The sequence below is a fragment of the Aedes albopictus genome, chromosome 3 (genome assembly GCF_035046485.1).
Source record: "Aedes albopictus strain Foshan chromosome 3, AalbF5, whole genome shotgun sequence".
In the NCBI taxonomy this organism is placed as follows: domain Eukaryota; kingdom Metazoa; phylum Arthropoda; class Insecta; order Diptera; family Culicidae; genus Aedes; species Aedes albopictus.
Genome location: NC_085138.1, coordinates 172,114,986 through 172,140,341, shown reverse-complemented (window position 1 = coordinate 172,140,341; position 25,356 = coordinate 172,114,986). Strand labels below are relative to the sequence as shown.

Below are 25,356 nucleotides of genomic sequence, written 5' to 3'. Positions count from 1 at the left end.
TTTAACTTAAAGTTTAAATTTGTTGAACAATATTCTGTCACGTGGTTCCATGCAGATCCACTGGGTACTGATTTTACAGAAATTCTTTTGGCAATATTTGGAATTCCACTAATGTTATCCGCAAAAGTTGTTTTAAAGTGATCAATTTGACCCCGGATTACGGTACCTGTGTTTGTTTATTTTTGCAATTTCTCATCGTAATAGGCTGTTTTACCTCACGCAAATCTGACAGGTAAAGGCCTACTTTCCCACACGAAATTAACAGTGCTGTGATGGTTCATTACAGCATTCATTAGCGTTGCGTAATGCACCATTACAGCACTGTTTTAGTTTTAATTTGATTGATTGATTTGTCTTTATTTTTTTCAGTTTTAATCAATTTCTTGATGCTTTCTGGACGCCGTTTGGAAAAATTGTGACATAACTGCACAGTATACCCTGCTATGATCAGACTTTCTTAAAAATGGAAATGAACATCAGTGTGCAGTTTGATGTAAAAGTTTTGTTAAAAACTATCATCAAACGGTAATTTATGAAATTGCAAAAAAAGTTGTACGCAGCTCGGTGCAGAAGTCGATTTTTACAGCACTTGTCGTTATTATCCAATGTACAACTCGTGCTAAAAAAATCTACATTCTGCACCTTGTTGCGTAAGCTACTATTGTGTTCGTTTCTGCACTAATTGAACATCATTGTGCTGATTTGTTTTGGCACTGTTTTAATCATTTGCCATCAAAATCTAAAAAATGACAAATTTTGAGTTGTGCTTCTATTGCAGGAAACCAACAAAATTTGATAGTTAACATAATAAAAGAACCCCATTTCTAAAATATTTCTGAATTGAGAGGGTTAGAAGCAAAGGGGTGTAAGACTTACTTAGTGACAAAACCCTTCTTTAAAGTAAACGAGGTTTAAAGTTTTTCACCAATTATTCATCCCATTCCAAATGTATTAAGTTGCAAATCGATCCATTTTTCTCCGATTTATTGTAATCTTTCTAATCATCGTAATAACAAACTTAAAAAAAGTTCCTGAAAGCTTGTAATCTGAAGAATTTTTTGATATGCTCAGCTCAAAAACGACAAAATGGTCGGCAACTTACATCCCTTTGCGTCTGGGCCCATCAATTTATACTTATCAAACTTAAAGACACTATGATTACAGACAATCTGGTAATCCTGCTTCGTAATGTACGTACGTCATGAAAGCCTTAAAAAATCCCTAAATAAAAATGATATGGCATATGCGATGGAACAACGTATAATATGATATTGCTCAAACGTATTTACTATCAACATTACAACACTACGCAGAAGGGATGGACGTTAGCACTTTTTTCCTCGGAACCCATGATGTTAGATATAAATGACAACAACGCACAAACGAGAGCGAGATAGAGAATTATACTCAACAACTTCCTAACATGTAATTAGATTTGCATGCCACTCTCAATTAATTTCCTAACCACATTAGCAACTTGTCTTCCGAAGGTGTTTCGCATAATTAATTACCGCTTCATGCAAATTATCACCATCTCTAACCATTTTTATTTTACGGAAGGACAAACTCAAAATGACTTATTCATTCAAAGTAATCGTCAACTTACCTGTACCTGTCGGAATCGTATCGTCCGGTGGTACCTATTCCCACGGCAGGCAAAAGTTCCAAAAGTACCAATGGAGTCGAGAAAGAGAGAGAGGGGAAGATTTTGGCCGGTGTTTTTCACTCATCACCGAATAGAGGGCCTGTCATCATCGTCGTTTTTCGGCAAGGAATGGAAACCGGCTAAGGAAACAAAGTAACAAACTCTTTGAACACAGAAACGGGTCTCGATGGACTGCCGGCCGAGTGAATGGATGTCATGATTATGCATGAGGATAAATAAAATTCATCTAGCTTCATAAATAAACATTTTCGTTATCTCATTTTCACTTTCGCTTTATTCTCATTCATTCAGTTCTTTCTTCCCCTTATACAATAACTGAGATTCCTCTGAAAATCTTCATCGTGCTAATTTTATACATTTCTCTATCTTCGGATGATCCTTTCCGTCTGCTGCGCGTAATTTTAACAAATTTTAGCACTTCGTAAATTGGGGCTAAAATGGTTCGTTTTACTCTTTTTTGATAAACTTTTAATTAGACTAATGATGCATTAAAATGTATGACTCGGGGTTTCCACACCTTTTATTTTACATAATTTACAAGATACCGCAAAAATTCTTCCGTTCGTGTGAGTGTTCTTTCTCTTCTCGGCTCGGCGGTTGATTTCTATGGATTTCTCACTACCTACGCTTGATTTGGGTTCGATATTTTTTTGGGGAAGCATTCCTTCGGATTCTACCTCATCATCAAATTGCACCAGCTCCTTTCCAGTTTGAGAACAGAAAAACCATGTGTATACTTCGTTGGCTTCCCAGAAGAAGCTTAACAGAGAGTGTATCGATCTCGCCTAACGTTGTGGGATATGGGGAAAATAAATGGAGCACCGGTATATTGATTGAACCAAATGTATCGACTTTGGTTAAACTTTCCATTCCATGGGATGCGATGAGATTGGAATACCTTTTCCACCGCAACTTGTGCTTCTGGTATCGATGATAATATCGGTTTAACGGTGTTTTGGGAAGGTGCTGCTAACAAGCAACTTTTTCTTGGGATGCTCAAAAAGTGTTTTCCATAGATTTCAAAAATATCAACCAATTTTTAGATTTTTACTTTGGCCGACCAAGTCAAGTGAAAATTATAATGTCGAAATCCTTTGACATTTATGTACACAACAGAAACATGTGTTTGACGAACAGATTGAGATTTAAATTGCGAAAAGAAATTCACGTGCTTCGGTGGACTCTGATGTCGTCTCAAATTTGCGAGCTAGCATATCATATCATTGGCAAAACCAAGAAACTGAAAGGACTTCGTGAAAATCGTACCACTTGTGTTTATCTCCGCTACCCTTAGAGTAGTGCAGTGTTGCATTTGAACTGAACGCGAGCCAAAAATGAACGTGAACGCAGTAAACATTGAACTTGCGTGTCGGAGCTTTTCACTGCTCAAGAACGCCCGTTCAGATCCCCATTCGGCTCAATGTTCTAATGCATTATTCTATCGATATGTAAAGCTAATTAATCGGTCCAGTCGTCCAGAGTTCCGTACAAATCAGACTTCATGGAACATGACCACATATTACCATATTAGTATACGTACATACATTGCATTGTGGGGTTGGGAAGGAAGCAGATCAAAACGTCCGGTGTGACAACGCCTCGGTCCTTATGGCGCGTGTTTATGCGAAATAATGTCCAAAAGCTTGGATGCGTCATCATATCCCATATGCCTTCTCTCCTAGGACTTTGTAACGCATTTGTATACACTCGTTGTTGCATGGAAAAATGCGCCATATGACCTAGGACATTGTGGCATCGGGCATTAAGATTCTGCATCGAAATACGGATTATCCGCAATCCACGGTGACCGGACCGGTTCCCCCTCACAATAGAAGGCCAGATTCTGAATCCAATGAGCCCAAGATTGCTAGAATTGGCGAAAAATGACAGAAATACGACCATTTCAGTTTAGCGGGTACCAGGGTACCATGTTAGCATGTAGGCAATATACTGGTGCAGTTCTTGCTCATTGTTCAAGGTGCGTTCGATTTCGAGCTCGCTCGCGTTCCAAATTTTGAACCAGGCTTGGCATTGGTCACGAAGCTCACAAGCAAGCTACGCTTCTGCTCATATGATGCGTCGCCAATGAACGTGATGTTAGCAACCATACATCGCATACGCAAAGCACAACGACACGACCTAGAAGCCATGGGTAACCATAACGACTTTTCTTGTTATTCGACCGTCATGCGCCTCGACCATCGGATAGATTAACCGTCATGACTGATAGCGCAAGCGTATGTAAGTCTTGAAATTGTAAGTTGGATTTGCAAGTTATTTTGAATAGTAATAGCAATCTTCCCTTTAAATACTTGTTTGAATTTTTATTGCAGATGAGTACTTGTCATGACAATTGCTGAAATTACATTTTCAGAAACTTACAGGAAGCGGGCATAAGAAATCGGTTTGATCAATCAGTTATGGACATAAGAGAAATCGAGCCAACTGCCACTTGGAATGTAACCATGTTTGTGATCTGCTCAACCTCAACTAGCTTGCGTTCCAAGGGGAGGGGCCATGTATTCATTACCCAATAACCGAGTCAATAACACCATTTGCCTAAGTAGGAGCCCTAACTTCGTCCAACTATTAGAGGAGGACAAAGTCTGTTCTTGATGCTTGTGCGTTGAAACTAAAAAACTAGGAGTGGGTAATGTCTGAGACATAACCGCAATGTTGACGTAGGACAAAGGCTGGAACGAGATTCCGACTTTTGTATTTCCATAATACAATGTTTGTTGTTATGATAATACAAATGGTGGACTGATGTGTTGAGTAAAGTTGTTGTGTGATCGCTTTCGCTGAACGCATTCACAACCCAACACACATTTTTGCTGTATAAGAGTAAAACAAATCACTCTTAAGCTAACTTTAGCTCAAGAAGCTGTTATTCAGCTGGTTCGGTTACTTGGAAAGATGTTGACTAGTTCAAGAGTTATTTCGTTTTGAAGAGAAATGGTTAAATTACTGTTCTACGAGAGAATTTTCATCGAGCGGATAAAATTATTAGATAATTGAACGGCGTTAAATAGATCTTTTCAACGAAAGTTTAACGTGAAACTCTTTCGAGAATACGTTGTTTTCATCCAGGAAAAACATTAGTAGCCACTTCACTATTGCTGAACTACCATGCTTTCAATCTGTCGCTTTTAATTATCCGAATCATAACTCTTGAGGAATCATTTTCGCTGATCCTGGAAAAGACCGTTTATAAAACGGAAGATTTTGGCAAGACAATTGCATGAATTCATCACGCAATGCGATTTTACCCATACTGAATGCGGCCGTTTGCTGTCGTAGATGAGATTCCTAATGCTGCCACCACGATAGCCGAGAGTCATCGCTGAGTTTGTGTGCTGCTGCCTAGCTGGGAGGTGGCATCTCCACTCTCCTTGACTGATCCATGGAAAATGACGAAAGTTGTCTGAGGAAACAGCTTTTATGCCCCTAGATTAGCAGATGAAGCTCCTCCCATTCGGCGGGCTTCCCAGTTTATTCCGTTTGCATGACCCGCCCACATTGTGTCAGACGCTTCAAACTACTGCAACCGTCCTTTGAGACAATTTCGAATCGAACGGATAAACTAATCGAAGTATTGAAAAATTAAGATCATTTTAATTCGATAAATATTAGAATCAAACAATGTTTCAGGTACAATTCTCCGAATAAGAAAACGCGTTGCTAAATTTCGGGTAGAAAGATTAGTGATCGATTTTGCTGTTTCTGAGCCACCAAGCATTCAACCATTCACTTTTCGAATGCACTACACTTTTACCGATTGTTGGAATATATCCGAAAATTATCCGATTCATAACTCTTAAGGAATAATTTTCTCTGGTCCTGAAAAGGTCCGTTCAAATAACGGTTGATTTTAGAAAGACAATCGAAGCCATCGAAAACTGCCGCCGCCTGCTGCCGTGAATGAGATTCCTGGTTCTATCAGATAGATAGCCGAGAGCCGTCGCTGGGTTGGTGCGCAGCTACCCAGCTGCGGAGGTAACTTCCATTGCCGGGCCCACCGCAGCCGTGATCAGTGGATGAGATTCCTGGTGCTATCACTCGTCGCAGTTGACATGCTGCTGCGCAGCCGTGGACGTGATATCCACCTCCACCCTCCCTGACTGATCCAATGAAAATGACGAAAGAAATCAGAGGAAACAGCTTTTATGCCCCTAGGTTAGCAGATGAAGCTCCTCCCATTCGGCTGGCTTTCCAGTTTGTTTCGATTGCATGACCCGCCCCGCATGCTTCGGACGCTTCAAACGATTTTCAACCAAGAAATGAGAGAAAATTTCACTTAAAATAAAGTAACCAAAATATAAAAAGATTTAGATCATTTTAATTCGAAAAATGCTAGAATTAAACAAGGGATCGTCCTTAAATTAAGGCACACAAAAATTAGTCATTTTCAACCCCTCCTCATCCCTATGTCACACTTTTTGTATGGGACCTCTGAAATTTTTGTATGGGTTGTCACACTTTGCTGACCCCCCCCCCCCACCCCCTTTAAACGTGACGTAATTTCTGGAAGCTCCCCAGTGCTTCACGAAAAGTGGTTCTGATAGGACAATGCGTTGCTAAATTCTGGGTGGAACGATTAGTGACCGGAATTCAATTTTTCATTTTTCGATTGAACCACATTTTTCTCGATTGATGGAATGAAATAATCTGATTTACAACTCTTGAGGAAATATTTTCGGTGGTCCTGAAAAGGGCCGTTTGATTAATTGACGGTTTTAGGAACGAAATGGCATGAAAATATCATGTCACGCAATGCGTGTTGGTTTTATCCTTGCTAAATACAGGATGCCACCGAAAACTGGTACGCCGCTTTCTGCCATGGATGAGATTCCTGGTGCTATCCGCACGATAGCCGAGAGTTGCGGCTGGGTTGATGTGCCACTGCTCAGCTGTGGAGGTGACATCCACCCTGCTTGACTGATCCAACGAAAATGACGAAAGAAATCAGGGGGAACAGCTTTTATGTCCCTAGATTAGCAGATGAAGCTCCTCCCATTTGACTGGATTCCAGTTTATTTCGATTGCATGCCCCGCCCCGCATGCACCAGACGCTTGAAACGGTTAATCAACCGAGAAATGAGAAAATTTTCATTCAACGAATAAAGCAACCAAAATATTGGAAGATTTGGATAATTTAAATTCGAAAAATGGTTAAATCAAACAATGTTTCACGAAAAATGGTCTGGGTATGATAAAACGTTGCTAAATTCCTGGTGGAATCATTAGTGGCCGGCATCATTATTGTTGCGGGGCAACCAAACATACAGTTTTTCACTTTTCGGTTGCACCACACTTCTACCGAGCGATGGAATTAAATAATTATGTATCTGATTCACAACTCTTGAGGAATAATTTTCTATGGTTCTGAAAAGAACCGTTTGAATATTGGACGATTTCAGACAGAAAATTGACATGAATTTATCATGCCACGCAATGCGTGTTGGATTTCTCCGTGCTGTTTGCTGGAAGCCGTCGAAAATTGGCCCGCCGCTTGCTGCCGTGGGTGCGATTCCGGATTTTGCTGCTGCCTCTGCCACCACCGCCGAACAATCGATGAAAAGTATTCCTTCCTTGGTCTGTTGCGTTAGACGGTTAGAAGGCGAATGTACAACAGCACCCTTGCCGACAACCACCGCACCGACACCGAGCCGACACGGCCGTCAAAGAAGAATGAGCGAAAACACAAACAAAGAAAGTGAGCAGCTCTCGTTCGATGCGTTCACCTCGAGACGACAAAGACAAATGAGGGAAGATGCGAAGAAGCAGTAGCTTTTATATTCGACGGGAGCATCCAAAATGTGCTCGATCGTGATTGGCTGGAATAAACATGGGTTCACTTTTCCCAATTTTTCAATAGTTTGTTATTGAAAATCAGCAATTGTTAATATTGGACATAATTGGTGTAAAGATTACCAATCAATTGGAGCCAAAATTTTGAAAATTCAACGAGAAATGGCTGAGTTATTAACGCTCAAAATCTCCACTTCAAACGTAACGCGGCCGATTTCTGAAAATTTAGAATGACACCCGGTATAGAAAAGAGAGACGTAGTCCTACGTCAAAAAATCACATGGAGGATGACGGGGCCGGGGGGTCAAATTATGCACTTCGTTCAGTTGTGATTCGTTTTCGAAAACATTAATATCCAATATTTAAAATGATACATCGTTGAAATCTTTATGAAAGATTCGTGAAACTTGTGCCGGTTGAAAAATCACGAAACTTAATTTCTTTGACACATTCAATATCAAATCTTCCTTCCGTCGCTTGTCGGTAGCATGTATTCGACAGTTTTTTACTGAACTTAGAGTTCACAGCGTATCCAGTTAAAAAAAACAGCATTTTTACATTCACAAGTACCAGGAAAAGTTGTTTTGGCGGAATCATAAAATCAATTTAAAACGCATCAAAATTGTGAATTATTTTTAAGCATGTACATATGTAGCCAATCGTTAGCAATTTTTCCACTAGAATAGTTTTTTTTTTCAGATGCAACTGTACATTCTAGTATGTTTTGTGCACTACTTTTCGAAGAAAATACTAGCAAATGTTAGATTGTGTTCCTTCCCTCTGCGACCTTCACGACCATCGATTCAGTACCGACTGACGGTCGAAGGTTAGAAAACATTCATTGACTTCTTCCATGGTAACCGAACGCCCAATGGAAGTTCGTAGCCTGAAGAGCTCGCGAGCAAGGACATACATAATTTGATGAGCCTTCTGCGATCGCCTGACACTGAGATCATATAACTGTTCTTAGTCGTTTGAAATCGACTTTAAACGGTGATCCATTCCAAGCCAAATCCAGTTCAAATCGTTTTGATCGCAGCGTGCCGAATATGAACATGAACGTAAATTGATCGCGTTCAAATGCAACACTGGAGTAGTGGACGTATTTTGGCCCACCTTGGGAATTTTATTACATTTATCATATAGTCTCTACAAAATTTTGACAAATTATTTTTAGAACTTCCAATAATCATTTGTCAAGATTTGTAGATATTATATGATAAATGTAATAAATTTCCCAAGGGGGACCAAAATACCTGCCCCGGGCCAAAATACGTCCGTTACCATATTAAACCTGTTTAACAACAAGTACGAAAGATCATCGTCTTGCCGTAAGCCTCTATGAGATACGAAGGGACTCGAGAGTTTCCCTGGTACTCGAACTACGCACATCACTTGATCCATTGTAGCTCTGATCTATCGTGTCAGTTTATCCGGACCTCCGTATCCGTGCATAATCTGCCATGGGGTCGGATTCATAGTGATCGGAAAATAGATGAAGCGAGTTGGCCCATATAGCCGAGGCGGTAAACGCACGGGTATTCAGCATGACCATGCTGAGGGTGACGGGTTCGATTCCCGGTCGGTCCAGGATCTTTTCGTAAAGGAAATTTCCTTAACTTCCTTGGGCATAGAGTATCTTCGTGCCTGCCACACGATATACACATGCAAAATGGTCATTGGCAGAGGAAGCTCTCAGTTAATAACTGTGCAGGCTGAGAAGCAGGCTTCGTCCCAGTGAGGACGTTACGAGAGGGAGAGATGAAGCGAGTTAGGGCCTGTCCATAAACTATGTAGACTCAAAGGGGAGGGGTGGGTTTCTGGCAAAAGTCTACGCTCCATACAAATTTTCAAATTGTTGTATGCACAAAAGTCAAGGGGGTAGCGGGGGGGGGGGGGGGGTGTCTGAGATAGCCAAAAATGAGTCTACGTAGTTTATGGACAGCGCCTTATGAGGTGGAAGCCGATCAACGAGCGGATCTGCGTATTGAGGATCCGGGGCAAATTCTTTAACTACAGCCTGATCAATGCCTATGCGCTGACCAACGAGAAAACCGATGATGTGAAGGATGCGTTTTATGAATGTCTTGACAAGACCTATGGAGAATGCCCAAAACACGACGTTAACCCTCGAGCAGTTGCGTCTTCGACCACCCTCAGCGACACCTCGCACACGCTGTGTACCACAAGTGTGCTTTTTTCATGGTGCGTGTGCTCAGTACACGACGCGACCGCTCCCGGGTTAAGATTGTCATCGGTGACTCCAACGCGCAGGTCGGAAGAGAGGATTTTTTCCGTGCCTTCACTCCGTCACTAATGACAACGACCTGAGATTAGTCAACTTTGCTGCCGCCAGAGGGATGGCCATTAGTAGCACCTACTTTGCACGCAAGGATATCCGCAAGCACATTTGGAGACACCCAAACGGCAATAATTGCAAACAAATCGACCATGTGCTGGTAGATGGCCGACATTTCTTGGACGTAATTGATGTTAGAACTTCTCGAGGTCCCAACATCGACTCAGATCACTATCTCGTAGTTAGTAAGATTCGAGCTCGGTTATCAACCGTGTCGGACTCTAGGAACCGGCGATCGATGCGTTTCAACATCCAGCGGTTTTCAGCAGACGGTACGGTAGCTAACTATCACCAGAAGCTGGACGAGCGGATAAGTGAGATTAAAGAGAGCGATAATCTCAACACTCTGTGGGAGTCTGTCCACGGAGCGATGAGTGCAGCAGCGCGGGAGGTGATAGGTACTGCTCAAAGACGACCTAGAAACAGGTGGTTCGATGAGGAGTGCCAGAGGGTTACGGACGAGAAGAATGTTGCCAGAAGCCGGATGTTGGTGTCGGGGACCCGGCAGAACAGGGAGCGATATAGGGAAGCAAGCGTAGCCGAAAAACGAATCCACCGCAAAAAGATAAAAGAGTACGAGGAAAATGTGATTGCTCAGGCGCAAGAGAGTATGGAACAGAATGATATGCGGAGATTTTACGAAACTGTCAATGGCGTGCGGAGAAAAACAGCGCCTTCTCCCGTCATGTGAAACGACCGTAATGGAAACTTGCTGACAGATAAGACAATGGTGGCTGCCAGGTGGAGAGAGCACTTCGAGGTATTGTTGAACGGTGGGAGTGAAAGAGCGACGGACCGAATTCGAAACGATGACGACGGACAAGCTGTGGAACCTCCTACGCTAGACGCCAGTCATTACGGGACTGAAGAACAACAAGGCTGCTGGGAAGGACGAACTCCCGGCCGAGCTTCTCAAGCACGGTAGTGAGCAGCTGTATCAACTCTTACACCGTATTATATTAAAGATATGAGAAGAGGAAGAACTGCCTGCTAGTTAGTTGGATGGTCTCATTTGCCCGCTTTTCAAGAAAGGGCATCGACTAGAGTGCGCGAATTACAGAGGAGTAACACTCCTCAATTCAGCGTACAAAATTTTGTCCGGAGATCTGTTCCACAGGCTGAGGCCGACTGAGGAGTCCTTCGTCGGCGAATATCAGGCAGGATTTCGTGAGGGCCGATCAACGACGGACCAGAGGTTCACCCTGCGGCAGATTCTCGATCAATTTCGGGAGTACAACTTGCAGACCCATCATCTGTTTATTGATTTCAAGACGGCGTACGATTGATTTATTTGTCGTCAATCAATACGTAGACCAAATTTTACAGTAAAATTTATAATAAATAACGTCTGTAACAATGAAATTCTTAATTTCTATTTGATTCAGTGAAGAGAAACGAGTTATGGCAGATTATGATCGAACATGGATTTCCGGCGAAGCTGATAAGACTGATTCGTGCGACGCTTGACGGATCGAAATCAACTGTACGGTTTGCGGATGAAATTTCGTCATCGTTCGTAACCTTTGACGGACTGAAGCAGAGCGATGCTCTTTCGAACTTACTGTTCAACATAGCACTGGAAGGAGCGATAAGGAGAGCTGGTGTGCACAGGAGCGGAACCATTGTCACGAAGTCGCATATGATCCTGGGCTTCGCGGACGATATCGACATCATCGGAATCAACCGTCGGGCCGTGGAAGAGGCGTTCGTACCTTTTAAGAGGGAGACTGCGAGGATTGGACTTACGATTAACACCAAAAAGACTAAGTACATGATTGCTGGTGGTCAACGTCGGTCCGGCCGTGGTAGTGGCTACGAAGTGGTGCTAGGTGGTGAAAAGTTTGAAGTTGTGGATGAATTTGTTTATCTTGGTACTCTAGTGACGTGCGATAATGATGTTAAAGCCTGCGCACTTTAGAATCGGTACACTTTCAACCGGCTGCCACTTAAAAACGGTGTCACTTGGAAAAAAGTGTTGTTAGAAGCAATTGAAGCTTATCTATTGTAGTTTGTAGGGAAAATATTAAATTTTCTGTTTTTATATTTTTAGATGAACTATTGATCTGAATTCGTAAATAGTGCCAGATTTTTCTGCACACATTGAGCAAAAACCAATCATTGTCAGATTCAAGATTTGTGTAGGAATATATAATTATCAAACCCACCAATTACGCAGTATAGAATAGTTCTTGGTATTATGATTGTTGATTAAGGGAGGTAAAATATTCCATGAGTGTTTTAAAATTTCCAATATAGCTTTGGTAAGCCTTTGAAGGGTTTTATGGAAAATCAAAGACTTGCATAGATATTTAAGGTCAAAAAAGTTGTTTTCGCATAAGCTTTAGTTCGGCAAATGCGCATACGGGAAGGACACTATACGAATAGTATTGGTATAGAAGAAACCAATGATTTCATGCAGTGCAATATAAATAATCGTGGCTCGAAAGCTGTATGGACTATTGCTGACGAAATTCATTGGATGTGTTTTGATGGCGTGAAATACCTAACGATTTTTTTTAATAAAACTGAATCTACTCAGAAGTTTTTTTATTTGTGATCATAGAATCACATCTATAGTTCCATAATCTATATGGTTTTCAGTGTTTTATCCATGAAAACTATCTTATTTTAGGCTTATTATGAGGAGTTAGCCCTATGACTGTTAATTTCCGACTACTGTGAGAGAAAACTGCTTATGATTCCAAAAATAATCCAGGTTTCGATATGAATTAATTTGGGCCACTTGAATTGGGGAATTGTAGATTCAAAAAACGATCTCAGGAAATATTTTTTCATAAAAAAATAGTTTGAGTAAAATTATGTGAATGGACAATAAGGCTATAAGTTTATTATGGTCTTGTGAACCATATTTGTCAAGAGTTTAATGTCGTAACTTGTTTTGAGCATATGTTTTATGAGTATAATTTTGTTTCTTGTGGAAATATCAGCCCGTAAGCTGTGAAATTTGAAAATATTGACGATCATTGGTTTGTGCAGAATAAAATGGCATGAATTTCACAATCAGGCCAAAATTTTATCTTGAAGAAATAAAAACTGATTTTTTCATATTTTTCCTACAAAATACAATAAATAAGCTTCATTTGCTTCATACAACATTTTTTTCTAGGTTAAACCGTTTTTGATCTGCAGCCGGTAGAAAGCGTACCGATTCTAAAGTGCGCAGGCTTTACCCGCGAGGTGAAAAGACGGATTGCGGCTGCAAATCGGACCTTTTTCGGTCTGCGAAACCAGCTGAGGTCACGCAGGCTGCAAACGAAGACAAAACTCGCGTTGTACAAGTCTCTGATTCTCCCGGTCGCTTTATACGGTCATGAAACGTGGACGTTAAAAGAAGAAGAGCCTTTGGAGTCTTCGAACGTAAAGTGCTGCGAACACTACTCGGCGGTAAACTGGAGGACAGCATCTGGCGGCATCGCATGAACTACGAATTGTACCAGGTATATAAAGAGATGGATATAGTGAAGCGAATACAACACGGCAGGCTGCGGTGGGCTGGACACGTAGCTCATATGCCGGAGGAACGACAAGCTAAAATTATATTCAGAAGAGAACCAGGAAGGGGTCGTCGACTTCGTGGAATTCCACGCACACGTTGGCTTTTGCAGTTGAGGAGGACCTAAGGATTCTACACGTTCAGGGCGACTGGAAGCGATTGGCCCAGGACCGAGACCAGTGGAAGCGGATACTTCATTCGGCGTAGACTCACCGCTACGAGTTGTAGCCCATCAAGGATTTTCAAGGCATTTCTGCAACAGCTGATGGATGGCGAACATCTGGTCCGTTGAAATTCGTTGAATCCCATGAATCCAGCCTGATATTGCCCCACCAACTCTCTTACAATCGGCGATAGAAGGCGGCATAACATTTGAGAGAGGATCTTATAGCCAGCGCTCAGTAGTGTGTTCGCAGCGATTGTTCCCGCAATCCAACTTGTTGCCCTTTTTGTAGATGGGACACAGGATGGGCCCAGTGTAGTGCTTTCACCAATGCTTCTCCATCGTATTTTAGAAACACGCTTAGTAGTTGATCTGCTCCAGCAGCTTTGTTGTTTTCAACCGGAAAACCTTTTCAATCTCTTGGAGATTAGGGGCCGAAAGTCTTTCGTCTTCCTCGCGCACTCCTGCGTCTGGTACCACGCTACCTTCGGTGCTTGCAACATCACCACTAAAGTGTTCATCGTGTTGCCACTGCCACCTTTTCACCACCTCACGTTCGCTCGTGAGAAGAGACCCTTGATTTTTTCTACATATTACGGTTTGTGTCACAAAACCTCTGCCCCAGCGGTTCAGCTTCTCGTAGATCGTCCATGAATCCTTAGTGCGGTACAGTTCTTCCATCGTTTCGCGATCTCATTCTTCCTGCTGGCGCTTCTTCCACCAGAAGACTGAGTTCTGCCTTTTTGGCGCCTGTCTATAACGTGCCTCATTCGCCCTCGTACGGTGTTGCAACTTTCTCACCCATGCTGCATTCTTTTCGTTTTTCAACTATTCACATTCGCCGTCGTACCAGTCATTCTTGTGATTTGGGGTCGCGAAGCCTAGTGCTGCAGCCGAGGTACTACCTAAGGCGGATCGGATGCCTCTCCAGCTATCTTCAAGTGTAGCTGGCAGGCTGTTTCGCCAGATTTCCGGTCTGTACATTTCCTCCTGTCCCATACCTGCGTGTTCATGATACCGACAAGGATTTTCACGTCACGTGGCAAGCAAATAGCGTATGTTTGTTCTTACTGCGCGTAGAACGTTCCTTTCTCATCATCAAATCGCTCTTCGTGTGGGCAGTGCACGTTGATGATGCTGTAGTTGAAGGTACGACCCCTAATTCTCAACATGCACATCCTTACAATTATCGGCTGCCACTCGATCACACGTTGTCGCATCTTGCCCAACACTATAAAGCCTGTTCCCATTTTTTTGGTGGTACCACAGCTTTGGTAGAAGGTAGCCGCTCGATGCCTGCTTTTCCAGACTTTCTGTCTAATCCAACATAGTTCATGTAGTGCCACGATGTCGAAGTTGTTACTGTTGGGGATGTTATTGTTGAAATTCAAGTTTTTTAATTTCTCAAACCCATTTTATTCTCAGTGTAGGAATATGCTGTCAGTTTTATGCTGGCAGTGTCCACGTGGCCCGGGTTATTCACAATAATTAAAAAGTCAAATGTTAGAGAGGCGGCGTAAATGTTAGAAATGCTCACACACACTCAAATACACTGGTTCAGGACCAGGCTTATGCATTGACAGAGTAGTTAGATCACCATGCATTTAGTGGCAGGGAATGCTCTTAGGGGTCTCCAGTTAGCCTAGTGGTTAAGGCTATGGATCGCCAATCTGGAAAATTTTCTCGACTCCCTGGGCAGTGGGCATAGTGTATCATTGTACTTGCCTCACAATATACAAATTCATGCGATGGCAGGCAAAGAAAGCCCTTCAATTAATAACTGTGGAAGTGCTCAAAGAACACTAAGTTGAAGCGAGGCAGGCCAAGTCCCAGTGGGGACGTAGAGCCATAAAGAAGAAGAAAGAAGAAGAAGAAGAATGGCTCTTATCGTCGGTTTCCTGTAATTGGGGCACAACTCAGATTTTAATGGCAAATGATGAAAAAATTATGTAATCTTTCATCAGCTGATTTTTTTTAGTGCAGTTGGTGTTTACTAGACTCATCACATACAGTGTCGGACAAAACAATAAGACCACCAGCCATTTTTCATACAAATTGGCCAAGTTTGACGATCTGATGCTCGGTTTCTAGTGAACCAATTTGGCTGAAATTTCGACAACCGCCATGGAGTTACGTGAATTTTGATTTGTATTTAATTGATTGTGTTCTGTTTACTACATCAAAAGTTACAGACATACGAAAAGACAAAATAATAGGACCGCTTTCAGATTACCATTACCAAAGAATATTTGAAAGTATCTGATACTTGATGATTGATAAACAAGTACTGAAATTAGGGATATTTTTATTGAATTGGCAACGAATAACCATCATAAAAATCTGGTGTTAGAATTTTGTCGCACCGTATATCTGTAACTTTGGAAGTAGTGAACAGAACTTAATCAATTTAATACAAATCAAAATTCCCGTAATTCCAAGTCGCCTGTCAAAATTTCAGGCAAATCGGTTTACTAGAAACCGAGTACCATATCGTCAAACTTTGTCATTTTGTATGAAATAGGACCGCTGGTCTTATTATTTTGTCCGACACTGTACAAAAAATGAACTTAATTGATTAGAAGACAACTTGGAAAACGCGGTGGGCGGCAACGTTTAATAGGAGACCCGACTGTACGTTTTCCGTCGCGTGGGTCTTTGCCGATTGTTTTTATTCTTCAACCAATTAACCTAACTTACACCGCTTTTGTCCACTAGGGTAGTGCGTGAGCGATTCCAATTGGCGACTGCACTTACACTTCGGACAGCGCCTAAATGTATTCTATTCAAATTCTACTATATCGAACTGATGGCTTTTGGGCTGCTGTCACTTTCCTACCCTGTCCATGGTAGAATGATGAGCAGGATGTTGGATGTGTAGTAGACCTGTTCACTTTGAAACTTTTTTTCTCCGATTCTCCGTGACACATCAAATTATCAATCCACATGTAAAACCAAGTCTTCAGTCCAAAATTGAGACAAATTGATGAAGATTTAAAGGTGTATCAAATCGATTTTGTGTTTTTTTAGCCGTTTTCACAGAAATTTACTCAAAAATTCACAAATTTGCTCCGAAAAGATGCCGAAGATACCGTTAGGATATAGTTAGAACAATACTCTACAACTTTGCCGAAGACACTACGGTGTTTGAATTGCGTATTTCGAAGTTATTCAACAATTTTAGGTAAAAAATCACGAAAAAACACGATATTTTTACGATTTTACATATAAAAGTCATGTAATTTTACATTGTTTAAAGTAACTAAATTTATTAGCGATTACTCCTTTGTGTAACGAACATTTCGTCCATACATCGTTTTTGTGTAGGAATTAGTTTTCATTGACTAATTATCAAAAGTATGTCCCATTGATACTAAAAATCGCACAGAGTTACCAGCAAAGTTAAAAACAAAGTTACCCATGATTAGGACGTCATGCCATCGTATTCTAATGTCTATTGATTTAAGTATCAGAAATGGTGCAGATGGTAAGGCTCGAGCCTGCGGATCAGAAGGTCCCAGGTTCAAGCTCAAATACATGATAAACTTTTGACAGTTCTCAAACTGTTAGCTGTCGAAAGCAGGTACGCTACAGTAACCGTGCTGTCAGTTAGTTGGTAGCAATTTGAAATATTTAATTTTATGGTAGTATTTTTATAGCAAATTGAAAAGGAAAGATTTCACACAACGTAATAAAGTTAGTCAGTAAGAATCGAACCTTCGAGAAATAAAGTTCTTTTCCAAAACGCCTAATAAAGTGAATCCAGAAGTGTAAAACTAGTAGTTTTTGTGTGGTGAATCTTGTGGTGCCCAGTTCCGCCGATAGAGACCGGCCCCGGTAGTGTTCCACCCGTGTGTGACCTCAATCCCAGCCGGAAGCCACGATCCTGCCCTATCAACTTTTTTTTTTCTTTGCTGCAGTTAGGATGATGAATCTGCCATGACTAACACGCAATCTCCCAAATATAAATGATCGGGACCTGCCAATTAAGCCCATTCCAGGACTAGCTAAATATTTAGTTTATACTTGTTGGCAATCGTGTCAACGAGATCAGCTGGGCGAAATATTGAGCATCTGTTTGATAATGATCAATTTAGCTAAAACAATTCTATACGATGATGGAACTGCTTCTGGATGCAACATTTTACAGACAACTGTGAGTGCAGCTTACTTGTTATCTATCTACCAACAAATCAGCATAACTACACGATGAAGGGAAACTTCATTCTTACTATGCACTCTACAGTTTCGAAACAATGCTATGATGCCAAATTGCCATGAGATGCAGTGCGTAGTTTCATCAACTTATAGCAGGATCGAGACGCAAAAAAATGCTATTCCAGGACTCGAACCTTGAATCTTCGAATCCACAATCTCATGCTCAACCAACTGAACCAAATTTAAACTGATGCAGATGAGACAAAGAAGAGTAATGACGTTTAAATCATGGGTAACTTTGTTTTATTTTATGCTGGCAACTCTGTACAATTTTTAGTATCAACGTGACAAACTTTTGATAATTAGTCAATGAAAACAAATTTCTACCCTAAAATAATGTATGGACGAAATGTTCGTAACACATAGGAGCAATAGCTCATAAAATTAGTCACTTAAAACAATATAAAATTACATGACTTTTACATGAAAAATCGTAAAAATATTGTATTTTTTCGTGATTTTTTAACGAAAATTGTTGAATAACTTTGAAATACGCTATTTAAACACCGTAGTGTCTTCGGCAAAGTTGTAGAGTATTGTTCTAACTATATTTTAACGGTATTTTCGGTACTTTTTTGGTGCAATTTTCTAGATATTGAAGTACATTTTCGTGAAAATGCTCGAAAAAACACAAAATCGATTTGATACACCTCTAAACCTTTATCAATTTGGCTCATTTTTGGACTGAAGCCTTATTTTTGCATGTGGATTGATAATTTGATGTGACACGGGTAGGTCAAAAAAAGTGAACAGGTCTAATGTGTAGCTCTAGTTCCTTTTCCAGTCCGGTTCCAGTTGGTTGAAATTATTGCTACCATGGTTGGAATGTGTCAACAACAACAAAAATACAAATTTGTGATGAATACCATTTTTTTCTTTTTCTCCATCATACACATATGTAAACAACACCATTTACGATTTCCGAGATTAAGATTCGACTATTAAAAGTGCAGTAACAATCATATGCGACTGTAAAAATGAATATACGATTTCTACGATTTCATTGACTTCGTATATAACGCAAGTGTGACGCAAACGATCAATATACAACATTGTTATAGTTGTATACGATTTCACCGATTTTCATCATACCTTTAGGTAGCAAGCTTGATTTAGCAGATTCATATACGATGTGAAGCGACGATATCCACGATTCAAATAAATCATATATACTATGTTAGCGAACTTGCAGCTTGACACTAAGAATGTATGTTTTTTTCACGATTCTATCCGATTCTGTGCGATCCTACCGATAGTATCTCACTCTCGCGCCTTTTATGATCGGAGACGACTATATGAAACAAAATCGCAATTGAAATTTAATTTGGCATGAAAGCGATTTTACGCAATCATTGTCAACAAATATACATATTGTTATACAATTCTGATTCAATATATGAAAATATACGATTTTTCCACACAATGATTTACGATATGTGGTTGGCTGGGAAGTGAACGTGTAGCCACTACACTACGGGCCCTGGCATTTGCCGATTGTATTCAGTCATATTTTCTCCTTTGTTATTCGCAATGGGGATTTGTTCTAGTGGCTTATGGGGCCTACGCCAACACTCCTATTTCACCGGAGGGCCATCGTGCCAGTTCTGTTTAGCGTACCAACTAACACTGGAACGACCATGCTGATTATCACCACCTTGGCCTCAGCTGGACGTGATGCAGCATTTCTTACTCAGCCGCTGGATGCCAGAACAGACACTGTTTGAGCCGCACCTCCATGCTGAACAGACGCTCGGGACGTACCTCCTCAATCTAGGTGAAGTCAGAAGGACAACAATGCCCAAGTTGCACTACCAACTAAGCACACAACTCTTATCTGGCGGTCTTTGTCAACGATTGACCCGTGGAAGCATGAGGTATGGACTTGCGAGGACCATAGCTATGTTGAAAACTCTTTGTCGTCTCACCACTTTGCAGTCCAGTGAACTCAATACCGTTCAATTTGCTTCCACAAATTCAGCGTTGGTCTTTGTAGGCATCCTTCAAGATCCTCGCCGGGAACCCACAAGAAAAATCTTTGAAAGAAAATATGCCTACGCGAACATCTCACCCAATGAAATTGAATTTTCCTAAGGTCGACCACAAAGTTTAAAGTTTATTTTCCGGTCTCTTGCTGACCCTTTTTACAGATGGCAATTTTTTCGCCAACAAAAATGATCTCCAGCAAGCAGTAAACATGCTCCGTCAGAGTATGAATAAGCATGTTCATTACGGTTCTTCATATTTTGAAAGGAAGGTATTTCCTCCTAATTTGCGATAGAAATCTGAACACAGGACCCCACAAACCATGATGGAGGTTGATTGTCCTTGGCATGACAAGAGCAATTTTTTGACGTAATATACTGTGTGTATCCATCCCATCAGTCAGGAGAGAGTGCCCACCCCATCCAATATGCGGATCGTTGTCGTCTTCGTCGTCGGTCGTGGACCAAATATCACACGTCATTGCTTCCAACTCCTGCAACGAGTGAACTACTTGGAGAGGCTTCATGAACACCCCCAAAATAGCCAGTGCTGGGAGGGAAAACTTTTCCACTTTGATGTATCGGTTCCATGGCCTTTCTGTTCCGTTGCCGTGCACACTCTCACACACACAGATTCTAACGTAACAAATTCCGGTGCAAGTCGATGTAACTACCTAAACTTATACATATAGCCATATGCACAAAAGTATCGCGAGCACTTCTCGGAGCGCACGCTGCTGTGCTGTGAGAATCTTTTCGGGTTTCTTCCCCTGCGACGACGACGACGGCGGAGGTACTTGTCACCATCCATCATTATAAAATGCTTTTCCTCCGGTGTGTGTTGTTGCTGTTGCCTTTGGTGTCTTTGGGGGGAAGTGTTTCAAAATGACACATCCGGCGATTCCTATATGGGGTGGGATGAAAATGTCGTTCAAATATTTTGGAGAAATATACGCCGAAACAGAGAATCCTTCAGTGCTTTTCCATGATACATCAATCAAAATTCGTTCACTTTTGCCAAATGATAGGTTAAATATCGACTCACTCAAAGAGCAAATTTTCGGTAATACCAATCCGTGTGGTCAATTATCCATTTTACCCATCTGTACGTTAAGTTATTTGAAAATCATGTTAAATATGTTAATTGGCAAGAAATGCTACAATACACTGGGTCATTGCCAAGAATGTTTGCCATCCATCAGGTGTTGCAGAAATGCCGCGAATACAACGTGCCCAGACATCACTTGTTCATCGATTTCAAATCGGCGTATGATACAATCGATCGTGAACAGCTATGGCAGATTATGCACGAATACGGATTCCCGGATAAACTGATACGGTTGATCAAGGCGACGATGGATCGAGTGATGTGCGTAGTTCGAGTATCAGGGACACTCTCAAGTCCCTTCGAATTTCGCAGAGGGTTTCGGCAAGGTGATGGTCTTTCGTGCTGTTCAACACTGCTTTAGAAGAGTCAAAGATGCAAGATTTATCGACCAAAAAAGTTGTTCCTATCATCAACAGTTACTGTAATGATATATATTGATTGAGATCTTGCTTTGCGTTTAAGTGCAAGTTCGATCTTATTACAACACTGACCTTAAAAAACCACGATGAGGCTTATAATAAGTGTCCATAAATCAACCTCCAATGATATCAAATCTTCATGGCACCCCTTTAGAAAAGATCCCAAACGTTCGTCATCGCATCCCATGGTTGCATTTTTAACCATTTTCCCTGAAACCTACCATACACTATCCTATAGGCATGCCGTTCATCGTCGAAGCACAACTTTCTCGGTTGTGACTTTTGCTGAGGCTGGCACGTGTGGAATTCGTACTCATTTGCCGTGGGCTGCCACTGATGCGATATGGATGACGACGGTACACAACTTCGTTGCTATTTTCCAACAAGAAAAACAAAGCTCTCCTTGCGACGGAGCAGCTCCGTCCGGTCCTTTGTCGCATCGCAGTGTTGCCGCCTGTCGTCTGCAGTGGCCGGAGCCTCGTCGGAATAATTTCCGTCGTGGTTGGAAAGCTCCGGTGCGGTGGACGTGGGAAAGGGCAATTTCTGCGGAAGAAACAAAAGTGGAATGGAGAAGAAAATATATTGCAAGGCATTAATATTTAAGATGGGCACACATACAGAATATACACTGACAAGGGTTGGGTACGTATGACAAACGTGTTTCCCACCGACATGGCCCCACTCAGCGCAGTTCACTGCAGAAACACAGAGAGAGAGAGTAGCGAAGAACCATGTTTTCATTTGGGAATTGGAGAAAATGCGATTACAAGCTGATTCCATAAGCAGCTGGTTGACGTCTGGCTGCGTAAAAAACGACTGTTTATTGCGGGGATGGGATTCTACGAGGGTAGCCTACAAACATACGATGTTGGTTGGTCCTACTACTGAAACCAGTTGCAACGAATCTGAGTCGCGCAGCTCACCGCTGCAGGTAGATCGTGGATGTGATTTTTCTTTCCTTTCGGTTGACTGAAATCAAAACATTCAACAGAGTCCTGAAGCATGAAATCCCGCATGGGATGCTTTTATACATCTCTGGGAGGAGTTGACTTGATTTGAAACCCACATGATTTATTCAATGTTCTATCACCGAGCAGCAGGAATTTTTATTTCTTTTCTTCGGCTGTATCTCTGCAATCGATTGTTAGATCTGCAGTAGAAATACAAACACTCCTATCCTCCGTGCAGTGATAGTGCATGTTGCATTACTCTATTGTCATTCTAAGACAATGAAGCAAGTTCTTGTTTTCTTTGGAAGTTTAGGAGCAAATTGTACCGTGTGACAGACTTGCGCTATTTATATCCTTCATAGAAAACCTTGGGACGGCGTCCTATTTATCAATGCTCTTAAAGATTCCAAGAAAACTTGTGCTCTTTGCCATAGGAAGCCATTCAGAAACCACGCAGATTTTTTCGGAGAAGAGATGGAGTTCTGGTCAAAGTCTACGCTCTACAAAAATTTCTTAAACAGAATTTTAGAGTTCGAAACACCGTCCAGACCAGGGAAGCTGAAGGCACGTCTTACTCGAACAAACTGCGCCTCCCTAACGTGTGCATCAAGCGGGCCGACCAAAACAACACATTTCGATTTCGTGGGTCATCCCCATTGGCAACACAAACAGATTTCCAAGCAGAATTCACCCAGACCCAGGTCGCGTTGCCAGTCGACACTAACACACTCGCAAAAGATGAGCAGCAGGCCTACTGCCGACCTTCGGGGTTAGTATTTTCCTAGCCTTGCGGGCACCGCCAGACAGCTCCTCACCTGACGACTGCCTCACCCGCTTCTGCGAGTGCTTATCACGAGCAGTCGCATCCGCCATACCTTTTGGACTTCCTGCAAAGAGCGAAGGCCTCCGTCTGGATAGACTTCGTAACATTTACTTTCGCCGGTTCCGCCGCAGCTGCAGTCTTCACGAGTCTCGTGTGATCCGGCTTGACATCGTCCATCGACTTATGAAATCGTTACAGGGCCGTTTTCAGGTCCTTTCTTATGTTGGACTTCGAGGACGCAAAGTCGATGATCTTGCCAAGCTGCTGCTCAGTCAGCTCGATCGCGGACAGTCCTTCTCTCTTTTGGTTGATAGGCCTCATCAACCACTTCATCCAATACCTCCACCGGCAGGCTAGCCGGGAAATAGATCGGAGCTCCCATGCTGGAGCTGCGTGCGCAGCTTCCCACTCCTACCTATTCGCTTCTCCTTAACCCTCCTTTGGCATAAGGGTCATTTTTGACCCAAACCGTACACGACGTAAGCGAGCTGTCCTCAACATGATGCAAATGGAAGGTTAACGGAGAACTCGCCAACCACGGAGTTAGCCTCACCACTACCACTTCCTTGTATTTGATTTTGTTTATAGTAATTTCATAGTTAATCCCACGAGTAGCACGGGAACGGTGGTCCATCACGCCAGAGCCCTGCAACATTAACGCGGGCGCCACCTGGGAGCTCCTCATTTGACGGCTGCCTCACACGTTTCTGCGATTGCTTGTCATAGCAAGAGCACCCGCTACACCTTCCGCGAAAGCGAAGGCCCTGAGTATCTCATGCTCCTGCCTGGCCACCATCATTGACTTACGAAGGACCTGCTTGAGGTCCTTGCTAATACACTCAAACCTCCATTTAGGTAATGAGTCGCGTCTGTCCACATAGAATTTTTACTTAAATGGATTCAGTTTATTACCTAAATGGAGTAAAAGGTTTTCGAGAAGTTTAAGAAGGAAGTGTGACTAAATAGGAGGAGATTTAAAGGGGATCATGCGGAGTTTCAGAGAGCTTTCAAGAGAGTTTCAGGAGGGTGGGCGCTTAAGGGGCGCTTTTGGGGGGTTCTTGAGGGTCTCAGGTACGTTACATGGGGTCCGAGGGGAATTCAGGTTTTTTTTTGTTTTGAGGGCATTCAAGTAGTTTCAGTGGATTTTCAAAGGTTTTCCTAAGGCGTTACAGGATCGTTTCAGGGAGATTTGGAGGGTCTCAGATGCGTTACATGGGGTCCAAGGGGGTCTCAGGGTGCTTTCGATGAGATTTACTAAGTTTCAGGGGCAGTGAATCAAAATTGAACCAATGCGCAACAATAAAGACAATGTCGCAACCTGAATTTATTGCGACATTCTACCCAATGCTACATAGGGTTGTCCCAACTTGAACAGAATAGGACAAAGATCGTGCACCACTAGTTTAGAAATTTCTAAGCCTTGAATTGTGATTTTCGAGCGGTAACTTCGAGTCGGTAAACACTGCAACGCTGCTGAATATGTATAATCAAAAAGTTTCAATTTTGAGTTAGTAATAATTGATTATTTACGAGTTGAAAACTACGCAAGAAATTCAGTTTCCGTTTTGTCTGCAACGAGATCATGTCATTATCAGTTACCAGTTGGGATAAAAAGTAATCGCCGCGTTGTTGCTTATTTTGTGCCTCTTTTATCTGACAATTATCTTCACTGTTCAGGGGATTTTCATGGTTAACGATTTCGTTCAATCAGAGCACCTATCAAATGAGAAGCGAATCCTTGTCAATTGAATGAATTGTCATCCACTTGACTAGCTGGGTACGAAATTTTCGTACCGCACCCTGCAAAATTCCGCCAGACTGAAAAAAACTATTGAATGTCGGGTCATACTCGGGTCAATTTTTATCGTATGTCGGGCCGCTGTTGGACCAACATCGAACACCTCATTTTTCATTCATTTAGTTAACATCAAATTCATGATAATACTGAATCAACAATTTGCCGCCATAATACTCGATTTGCAGCTGCAGCTCTCCAACGTCGGTCACGCTCAATACTCGCCAGATCACGCTCCACCTGGTCCGCTCATCGTGCTCTCTGCGCTCCACGTCTTCTTGTACCAACCGGATGGTAAGCAAACACCAACTTTGCAGGGTTGTTGTCCGGCATTCTTGCAACATGCCCTGCCCATCGTATCCTTCCGGCTTTGGCCACTTTCTGGATGCTGGGTTCGCCGTAAGGTGCAGCGAGCTCGTGGTTCATCCTTCTCCGCCACACACCGTTCTCCTGCACGCCGCCGAAGATCGTCCTTAGCACCCGTCGCTCGAAAACTCCGAGTGCTTGCAGGTCCTCCTCGAGCATCGTTCATGTCTCGTGTCCGTAGAGAA

General features: G+C 42.1%; 1 protein-coding gene across 6 annotated transcripts in view; it reads right to left on the bottom strand.

The window, feature by feature from the left end:
• Positions 1-1,775: 1,775 nt before the first annotated feature.
• The window catches only part of LOC109406152 (hemicentin-1-like), a 184,792-nt gene continuing 161,211 nt past the window's right edge, over positions 1,776-25,356 (bottom strand). For 5 of the 6 annotated variants that reach the window (XM_062842171.1, XM_062842170.1, XM_062842173.1 and 2 more), the window contains 2 exons: positions 21,459-21,780; positions 1,776-2,451 (listed from right to left, as the gene is read on the bottom strand). The gene's annotated coding sequence lies outside the window, so the exon portion shown is untranslated. Of the gene's footprint in view, positions 20,615-21,458; positions 21,781-25,356 lie in introns of all 6 variants that reach the window. The other variant, XM_029862557.2, reaches the window with a different exon arrangement.